Source organism: Sciurus carolinensis, chromosome 4 (assembly GCF_902686445.1).
Source record: "Sciurus carolinensis chromosome 4, mSciCar1.2, whole genome shotgun sequence".
NCBI classification, from domain to species: domain Eukaryota; kingdom Metazoa; phylum Chordata; class Mammalia; order Rodentia; family Sciuridae; genus Sciurus; species Sciurus carolinensis.
Genome location: NC_062216.1, coordinates 96,447,639 through 96,458,581, shown reverse-complemented (window position 1 = coordinate 96,458,581; position 10,943 = coordinate 96,447,639). Strand labels below are relative to the sequence as shown.

At 37.5% G+C, this 10,943-nt stretch overlaps 1 pseudogene; it reads right to left on the bottom strand.

The window, feature by feature from the left end:
- Positions 1-203: 203 nt before the first annotated feature.
- On the bottom strand, positions 204-1,851 carry LOC124983853 (T-complex protein 1 subunit theta-like; annotated as a pseudogene).
- Between the last annotated feature and the right edge of the window lie 9,092 nt (positions 1,852-10,943).

Sequence of the window (10,943 nt, the reverse complement as noted above, 5' to 3'; positions counted from 1 at the left end):
TACAACGATAATGAGAATTTATTTATTTTTAAAATATTTATTTATTTATTTTTTAGAATAAAGTAACATTTATTTTATAATTCAGCCAAGGCTACGAACACAAAACACTTCTTAATTTAAGGAGCATAAGAAAACCATTAGACAATTCCTAGCGAACTACTGCAAACACAACCTTTACCTAGAGTAAAAATTAGGCCATGCAGTCAGTCATTTTGGTCATCATCCCAGTCTTTCTTTCCACTTGGAGGCTTGGGTCCACCAGCAGGTTTTGCCATGATGGTCTGATCCACTCTAGTTACAGTAACTGCAGCATTAGTAGCCAATTTTATAGCCCAATACTTTCCCAGATAGGTATCTAGAATACCAGTTTCCAACATGTCCTTTACAGTAGGAACTTCAGCCTCCAACATGTCCTTTACAGCAGGAACTTCAGCCTCAATGTCTAGTCCAACATTTTTATTTCCTTCTTCGTGAACAGAATAAAGTTTAGAGATTATTTCATTGGTCTCAATTCCAGAGTTCTCTGCCAGTGCCCAGGAAATAGATTCAAATGCCTCAGCAACTGCTCAAGTCCAGGACATGTCTCTTTATACGATGTGACTTCTTTGGCCAATTCAGTTTCCATTGCTCCACCTATAGGTACAAGATGTTTATCCCTTGTGAGGACTTTGAAAGTATTGACACTATCATCTACTGCCCTTTCTGTATTGTCCATCAGATTGTAGAGCCGTGAAGTACTATGGTAGAAATGGTGCCATCTTCTTTTTCATGCTTAAACACAACCACCTGTGTGTCCCCAACTTCTGAGAGGTAAACATTGTCACAATATCCTATTTCTTCAAGGACAGGAGGAGTCAATCTAGGAAAAGCTGTAACACCAACTATTTTACACAATCTTCTGAAATCCCATTTTGAGTTCAGCCTCACCAACATGATACTGTATTTGTTTGCATAATGAAGAGCCATGTCTGCCACTTTGCCACCCACTACTATGATGTTTGCACCAGTATCAGCAATAGCCTTGACTTGTGCAGCCTTGAGATTTTCTTCTCCCTTGCTAAAATTCATCAATTCTTCAGCAGTCTTTATCAATACTGTTCCCTTAGTTTTTGTTATCATGCCATCAGAAGGATAAGAGTACACTGCTATTTTTGCATCTTTGACAGATGTTAAATCACCTCCAGTTTCCTTAAAAACCATCCCATGCAATATTGAAGAAGAATAGGTACCAGAGCCCAGAATTTTACAAACCCTGATGTTATCAACATTGAAATGGCCAGAATCAGAAAAAAATAGACACACATGCCTGAACAATAAGCTTGGCTAGAAATGCTTCATTTCCATCTCTTTACTCATTATGGAGGTACAAAGTAGAGATGACACTTCATCAACATCTCTAGGGTATTTTGCAGAACAACATACCAAATCAGGAAGAATCTCATGGAATTTTCTGTAGGCCATTTCATAAACTTCTATGATGTCTGAAACTGACAGGCCAGTCCTCAGAAGTTCCTCAACTAATTCCAGAAGAGCTCCAGCAAATATCAGAACAAAGTTTGTGCCATCTCCAACCTCTTGCTCTTGCAAATTATGATCATTTTTGCAGCAGGATTCTGTACTTCTTACTCTCTTAAAATAGCAGTTGCATCATTTGTCACAAACAATTTCTCCATGTGGTTGATGACCATTTTGTTCATTCCATTTGGTCCATATGCTGTATGAGTAGTTTGAGCAAGTTCTGTGCAGACTTGTATATTTCTAAATGCAGTCTCTTTTCATCCTACAAAATGTTTCACTCCCTCCTTGAGCATCTTGGGCAAAGCCTGGGGTGTTGGGGATGTGAAGCACCATGGCCAGCCTGCACAGAGATGTTTGCACACTTGGTCAGAGGAATGGGAGGAAGCAGGAGGCCAAGGAGAAATTTTAACAAAATATTTATAGCATCTCTATGTTGAAACTACAAAACATTGCTGAGAGAAATTAAAGGAGAGCTAAATAAATGGAGAAATATGTTCATGAGTTGGAAAACTCATGTTAAGTTATTATTTTAAAATTAATGTAGAGATTTGGTGAAATTCCTATCAAAAAATCTCAGAGGGCCCTTTTTAATTTTTATTTTTTAATTTGTTCTAGTGCACAGTAGAATGCGTTTTGACACACTGTACATATGGAGTGCACTTTTGCCTTCCTCTAACTGAACATGGTGCAGAGTCACACTGGTAGTGTAATCATACATGTACATAAGGTAATGATGTCTGTCTCAATTTACCATCCTCACACACCATCTCCTCTCCCCTCATTCCCCTCTGCCTAATACAAAGTTCCTTCAAACCCTCCCTCTCCCCATATATAGATCAGCATCTGCTTATCAGAGAAAACATTTGGACTTTGGTTTTTTGGGTTTGGATTATTTCACTTAGCATGATATTCTCTAGTTCCATCCATTTACCTGCAAGTGCCATAATTTCATTCTTCTTTAAGGCTGAGTAATATTCTATTGTGTATATGTACCATATTTCCTTTATTCATTCATCTGTTGAAGGGTATATAGATTGGTTCCATAGTTTAGTTATTGTGACTTTTGCTTCTATAAACATAGATGTGACTGTATTACTGTAGTATGCTGATTTTAAGTCCTTAGAGTATAAACAGAGGAGTGGGATAGCTGGATCAATTGTGCTTCCATTCCAAGTTTTCTGAGAAATCTCTGTACTGCTTTCCATAGTGGTTGCACCAATCTGCAGTCCCACAGGCAATGTATGGGTGTACCTTTTCCCCCACATCCTTGCCAACACTTCTTATTACCTGTATTTTGGATAATTGCCATTCTGACTAGAGTGAGATGAAATCCTAGAGCAGTTATGATTTGCATTTCTATAATTGCTTAGAGATGTTGAACATTTTTTCATATATTTGTTGATTGCATTTCTTCTTAGCCCATTTATTGAGTGGGTTATTTGTTTTTTTGGTGTTGAGTTTTTTGAGTTCTTTATATATCCTGGAGATTAACACTCTGAGGTACGTGTAGTAAAGATTTTCTCCCGTTTTGTAGGCTCTCTCTTCATGTCATTGTTTCCTTTGCTGAGAAGAAGCTTTTTAGTTTGAATCCATCCCATTTATTGATTCTTGATTTAGAAGGTCTTTTTTTTTTGTAGATACTGACAAAATGACTAAAATATACATAGAAGTGCAAAATACATAGTATGGCCAGAACAATCCTGAAAGGCTTAACCACATAACTTTGAGACTTAATATAAACAATAAAAAACAAGACCATTAAAAAGGGGGCAAAAGATAGGCACAGGTAGATATGCACTTTTTCAGTGAGGAAGGAAATATTAGTGACCAATAATCACATGAAAAGATGTTCAGTGTCTCACTAGAGAAATGCCAAAACAAACTACAGTGATGTACCACTTTATCCCCTTCGGGGTGGCTGTAATAAAAGAGATGGAGATGACGTGCAATATCGGAACACTCACACAAGGTTGGGAAAAATGTAAAATGGTGCATTCACTTTGGAAAACAGTTTGGTAGCTCCTCAAAAAGTTAGTTACCATAAACCCAGCCATTTCATCCCCAGCTATTTACATAAGAGAAGCAGAAACACATGTCCACACAAAAGCTTTTACATGAATGCTCATTATTTACAGTATTAAATGTAGCCTTATTTATAGGAGCAAAAATGGGGAAACAATCCAATGCCCATTTACAGATGAATGGATAAAAACCATGGCACAGACATACAGTGGGATATTAAATAATATTCTACAACAAGGGATGCACTACGGGCACATGCTATGACATGGTTGAATGCAGAAAATGTGTTGAGGATGAGGAGTCAGACGTGCATTGTTATTTCTCTCATATGGAATGTTCAAAATAGACCAAACCATAGAGACAGAAAGTAGGTTAGGGGCTGGGGAGATAGCTCAGTCGGTAGAGTGCTTGCCTTGTAAGGGTTCGATCTCCAGCACCCAAAAAAAAAAAAAAAAAAAAAAAAAAGAAAGTAGGTTAGTGTAAGGACTGGGGAGGTGGCTCAGTGGTAGAGCACTTGCCTGGCATTCATGAGACCCTGGGTTCTAGTTCCAGTGCTGTAAAAAACAAAAACAAAAACAAAAACAAAGAACCAAAACTCAGAAAGTAATTGTGCATACCAGGGGCTACAAAGAAGAAGAATGGAGGTGCTGCTAATGGGTATCGGACTTCTTTCTGGGGCAATAAAATGTTCTAGTGTAAGGTAATGGGCGTGGTTGCACAATTTTGTGAATATGGTAAAAACCAATAAATTTTTCTCTTTAAAAAAGTAAAAACAAAAACAAAAACAACAACTAGTGAAAACTCACTTATGCCCAACACTGTGTAGCTTTCAAGGAGATACACATATTGAAGATATCTTAAACATAAAACAGTGAGTGGTCTTGGGGTGAAGGGAATAAATTAAATACAATAAAATAGGAACAGGAAAAACCCCACAAAAAACTGCAGGGAGAATACATTAGAGGTGGGCAGGAGGTGGAACTGGGGGCAGGATTTAACTACAAATGTCAGCATGACAGAGTCTTCTATCCAGTGATGAAACTGTTCTCTGTGTTTTGATTTTTGTGGTTGTTTTGAAAAATTTGTATGTTAAAAATGCTTAGAACAGTGCATGAGAAGAAAAAGCCATTTTTAAAACCTGAATGCAAATGTTTAAAAACAGTGTGAGGTACCTGTTTTTATATTTATTAATTTAACCTCTCCTTTTGTTCATAAAAATGTCTGTTACTTTTCTCGTGAGCAACCTCCCTTAATTTTTTTTAAAACCAAGTCATGCGTTTATCAATTTGTCAGTTATTTCTCAGTTTAGTACAGGAAAGGTGTGCTGCATAAATACTGTTCAGGCTTTTGTAGATAGAATTTCAGAGGTGGGTAAAACTTACATACTATTTTCCTACTCATCCATAAAGGTGTTGATTTCTTTGACATTAGAAGCTACCTTAAAATGTTTCCTGCATCAGGCTTGAATATAATCACTTGCTACTTTGAAACAAAACAAAACAAAAACAAAAACCTCAAAAAACAAACAGAGCTTGTATTAAAAAACAGAAGCTAATGGTATAAAAGATCTTCCACTCTGGGATCATAATACGCCCTCTTGCTCTCTGATCTCCACCACGGTGTTATAAGTAGAATTACTAGTTGTGTCGTGCAACATTTTCTAAATATATTCTGGGTTGTTTTTCAGAGCATTGCCTGTGTAGGTAATTTCTGCGGCACATCATGTAATTTCAGTTCTCCCTCTCACAGTCTTTATAAGGCAGTGCGTACCACCAGGGTCTCACTATAGCTGCTCTTTCTGGATCCCCTGCTGAAGGTGATGTCACATGTTTCTTCTGAGCCTGTGCAAAAGTGAATTTAAGATCAGAATAAATCTATTTGTGCTAATATAATCAAAAAGAGGATAGTTTATTTCAATTGCGACATTGGGTTTTCATTTCGATTTCAATTGGCTTTATATTTAGTTTCCAGTTATTGATGATTATCTAGGCACCAGAATATTTTAAATATCCCTAATGAATGTGTAGAAATATTTATTTTTGGTCCATATGAACCACATTACAAACATGATGATTGTTACTTAGATAATGAGAATAGTCTTTTATGAATTTTCTTGGTCTTCCCCCTTCTCCTCAGTTTTCTGATTTTTAACTAACACATTGCTGTTTATTTCTTTGAAGATGGGCTTTCTGATATTCAAGAACGACTCTCCATGTCCAGTTTACCTCACAACACTAGAAAAGTAGCTTCCTATGTTTCCTTTCACCCCTTTGGGAGCCGGCTCTCTGCAACAACCACGCTCTTTGCCCCAGCACCAAGGTAAGATGCCTGTTCTCAATCATACTGATTTGTAGGATCCCTTTCCTCTAGAAGTTTGTCTAAGAGGAAAACAGTAGAGGGTATTTCTTTTTATATGCAACCAGGTATGCTTCTCAAAAATTGCATGTTAAATGGGAAAAATCTGAAACTATTTTGAGTACATCAGGGACCTCACGACCAAGTCAAAGCTTTGGAGAATTCTTTTTAAAAAAAGAGAACTAATCTCTAATTACTTTCTTAGTTTGACTTTTGTGTACCAGGGTCTTTTAAAGCAAGGGCTATTTTGGTTTTTAGGACCCTGAAAAGTTCTTTTTATCTTTTTTTTAAAGTAATGTTTACAGGCTAGTATGTGATGAATTTTGTTTTTTGTAGATTTAATTTGTGACAACTTTTTGAGAAGCTAAATTAATCTAGGTTTTGAGAACAGAAAGTCCATTTCAGAATTTCTTATTCTTTTTGCCTTTGTATGGGGACAAATCTTTGGGGAAGAGTTTGGGATGGAAAGAGTTCATTGGGCTTCATCATTCAGAGAGGGAGGAGACGTAGGGAAGAAAGCCCAGGGGAGGCTTAGAAATGCAGAGGTGTCCTTGGGTGATGCAGGTCAGTGATATTAAAACTATCTCAGTTGTAGAACCCATTCTTCAAAGGACTCATACTCAGAAGCCTAATACACTGAGATATAAGCCAAGCTGCTCTGTTGAAGCAATGTAGGAAGAGACTGGCACCCTACTGATAAAGGGCAATTTCTGCCATGGAGTTTTAATGTGTGTCACTGATTAAAAGTTCAGACCAACTGCTACTGTAACCTGGGGCTTCCATGTGCAACTTGGATCAGCTGTATCACCTCTGTGAGTCTCCGGGCCTTGATCTGTGAAATGCAGGTTAACCCGACCTCGCAGGTTCCTCTAGGGCTTAAGAAACTCAGACAGATACTGTGCTTGGCAGACTGTCTGCACTTGATAAGACCCAATGAATGTTAAAACCACCAATCAGTTTCCCACCTGACCTAAAATTGTCATCTAGAAAATCACTAATGGATTTTGCGACTGTGTAGGTGAAAGCATGAAAATGGAAATACACCCCTGAAGGGAAAAAAGGGACCTACTGTTTCTTCTCTGGGCTTCTTTAGTTGACACTTGGGTTTGTGAGTTGAGATTTCTAAATAACAAGCACAGATTGTCAGAGCTGGAGTGATACAAAAGCACCCACTCAACAGCCTCTTTGACTCATGTGGAACCTGAGTGTCCAAGAGGTTGCTAATTGCCCAAGGCTGACCAACTGCAGGACACCTATTATTCACATTCCTTTACCACAAATCTGTTTTACAAATTGGAAGCAAGAATTCACTGCATAGAGATGTAAGGAAAATTTCTGGGGTGATGAAAATATTCTCTAGATTGTTGGGGATGTGAGTTTCATGGTTTTATGTTTCTCAGAATTCACTGAACTGTACATTTAAATACAGTCTACTATATGTAAATTGTCTCAGCTGAAGAAAATTGAAAAGTGTTGTATCCCCTGAAATCCATGTTTTAATTCTTAACACTCAGTACCTCAGAATGTGACCTTATTTGGATATAGGGTTTTAAAAAAGGTAATTGAGATAAAATGAGGTCATTAGGGTGAGCAGAATCCAATATGACTGGTGGCCTTATATAGAAGGGAAAATTTGGATATAAAGAATTATAGAGGAGAGGCTGGGGTTATAGCTCAGTTGGTAGAGTGCTTGCCTTGCAAGCACAAGGCCCTGGGTTCAATCCCCAGCACTGAAAAAAAAAAAAGAATTATAGAGGAAAGACGACCATTTATAAGCCTCTGAGAGAGGCCTGGAACAGATCTTTACCTCACAGCCTCAGAGAACCAACCCCAACATCATGATATCAGCCCTCTAGCACCCAGAACTGTGAGGCAGTAAATGCCTGGCTTTTAAGTTACCCAGTTTACAGTTCTTTGTTGTGGCAGTCCTAGTAAACCATTCGGAAAGAAGGGGAGACTTTGGTCCCAGGCTAATAATAATGATACTTAAAACTTTGAATATATGATGCTTGTGTTATAGGCATTAAACTGAGCACTTAATATGCATTATCATAATCATCAAATATAACATTAACAACACGTATTTAATATTCATAACATTAAAAGCATGTACTCTTATTTATTTCCTCCTATCTTATTTGGATTTTATTTGTTAATCTTTTTCTAGCTTCTTGAGACGGAATCTTCATTTAGTGATTTTCAGTCTTTTTTTCTAATATTGCGATTATGGTTGTAAGTTTTTCTGTAAGCATGGCTTTAGTTACGTACCATAGAATTTAATCTCTTCTGTGTCTCATTTGATTAAATATATTTTCTAATTTCTGTTATGAATTCTTTGACTCGTGGGTTATTTAGTGACTATTGTTTTAATTATGCTATCATTTGGATGTGAAATGTTCTCTAAAAGTCCATGTGTTAAAGGCTTGGTTCCCCAGGGTGATGCTATTGGGAGGTGGTGGGACCTTTAAGAGGTGAGGCCTAGTGGGAGGTGTTTAGGTCACTGAAGCCATGATCTTGAAGGGAATTGTGGGATTTCGAGATCACTTCTCTTTCTCTTTCAGTTAATGGTTGTGTGGTGAGTGATTTTGTTCTGTCATACACTCCTGCCATGGTGGGCCTTGTCACAGGCCCAAAAAAACATGGCCAGTAGGTCATGGATTTGAACCTCTAAAACTGTGAGGCAAAATAAACCTTGTTTTCTATATAAATTAATTATCTTAAGCATTTCATTATAGTGAGAAAGTTGATTAACACGATTTTCAAGGAGTTAGAGATTTTCTAGTTATCATTTTGTTATCAATTTCTATGTTCTTTTGAGGTCAAAGAACATAATTTTAATGATATCAATATTTTTGAATTTATTCATGGTTGCTTTATATTTTGGCATATAATCAAGTTTTATAAGCATTCCTGTGTATTTGAAAGGAATATAAACTTGTCATTGTTGACTATAGTTTTCTATATATGTCAATTAGGTCAAGTTAGTTAACTATGTTATACTAACTTATACTCTTAATTATTCATCTGATTGACATGTGAGCTATTAAGTGGTGTGTGTGTGTATGTATAAGAGTGTATGTGTGTTGCTAGGTATTGAACCTAGTGCTTTGTACATTCTTGGCAAGTGCTCGACCACTGAGCTACATCCCCAACCCCTAAAAGAGAATTGAGTACTTTTGTCTACTTCCCTTTCTACTTTCTTTTTGTCAATTTTGCGTCATACATTTTGAAGCTATATTAATGGTTGCACATAGATTTGCACTACTTTACCTTTGAGATGAATTTATTCCTTATCATTTTGAATATCTCTCAAGTAATGCTTCTTGCCTGAATGTCTTGAGATTTGTTCCGTCAGTCATCTGGTTAATATTTGCATGGTTTGTCATTTTCTTTTTTGTTTTTAATATATTTTAGTTGTCAATGGATCTTTTTATTTTATTTATTTATTTATATGTGGTGCTGAGTGTTGAACCCAGTGCCTCACACATGCCAGGCAAGTGCTCTACCACTGAGCCACAACTCCAGCCCCCAGTTTGCCATTTTCTATTCTTTCATTTTTACCATTCTAGGTCCTTATATTTAAAATATGTCTCTTATAAGAAACATATATTTACTTTCTTATTTTTAACCAGACTAAGCATTTGGTGTATATTTAACATAACTGCTTTAGTATTTGAATTAGTTTTTAATGTCACAAGTCAGTTTTATATTTTTCTCCTTTCTTGGTGGTTAGTATTAATTATTTTTGATTGTATAAATGAGCAATTAGTGACTTTGAGAAGTAATCTCTATTAACCAAATTCACATACCAGTACATCACAGAGTTGAGACTTAATCTTTGGTCTAAGTAATAGCTAAGCTCTACCAGTTATGTCCCTGAGGAAAGGAAAAGAAGCAAAGGACTGATAAATGGAGCAGTGTCATGGAAGAGAAAGAGCTTGGCTTTACTGTCCAGCATACCAGCTCTCCAGTGTGCAGCCATGGCTGTGTGGCTTTCTCTGGCTTATTTCCTTTCTGAAAGACCTGAGTGATGATGCTCATTCTACCCAACAACACCTGAGTGGTTCAGTTCACCAGAGAAGTGGCAGTGCTTTGTGAATGGGGTTTCAAGTGTCAATTGCTGTGGTTCTTTTCATTGGTAAAAGAGGGTGAGCAGGAAGGGCCAGGGATAGAGCCTTGTAGGACTGTTGGGCAGGCAGGCAGCACAGCATGAAGGCAGTGGTTGGGGGAGGCTGGGCCTGTGTAAGGGTGTGGGAACTGCAGGTGGGAGGACCTGCCCAAGATGACTGCCACATAGGATGCAGAGTCACCAGGTGAGGAGGGAGGATTGTGGGCAAGCAGCAGCCCTCGGGTGGATGTGATGCAGGGGCAACTCTCTGATTGTCGCACTTCCTTATTTACTTTCCTTCATTGCTGCCAATCTACAATGATTCATGTTTTTCTTTCTGGTCTATATGGAGCACTTTTAGATGGGGAAGATTTTTGACTTACCCCAGCATGGGAGGGTAAGCATTGAGGGATTTAAGGTATGAAGTTGAGGAAATAAAGGATGTTGAGGTAGATATGAGATTTTATGTGTGGTATCCTACAGTAAGATAATTTTTCTAAGAGATTTTTTTAAAAATTATTCTTTGTAGTTAAGATACAACATCAAGATACATGTTGGCATAATCCCAAAAGCATGGAACCCAATCTACTCTGATTCAGTACCTAGCACTTCCCATTGGCACCCCACTCTCCCTCCCTCCATGCTCCACTGATCCTCCTTCAATTTATTTACAGTTTACTTTTCTTTTTTAAATTAGCGTCCTGTGAAAACACCCGATACTGGGACCCTGTGCCACATTCATGCATGCACATGCAAAAATTTAGTCCAATTAATTTCTCGGTTTTTCCCTTTTCCTGTTCCTTCTTCATCCTCTTCAATTCCCTTCATCTACTGTACTGATCTTTCCTCAATTTTGATGAAATTCCCTATACCCTCTTTTTTTCCCCTTTCACTTTCTTGTTCCCCACCTCCCTGCATTTTGGATTAGCATCTGCAAATC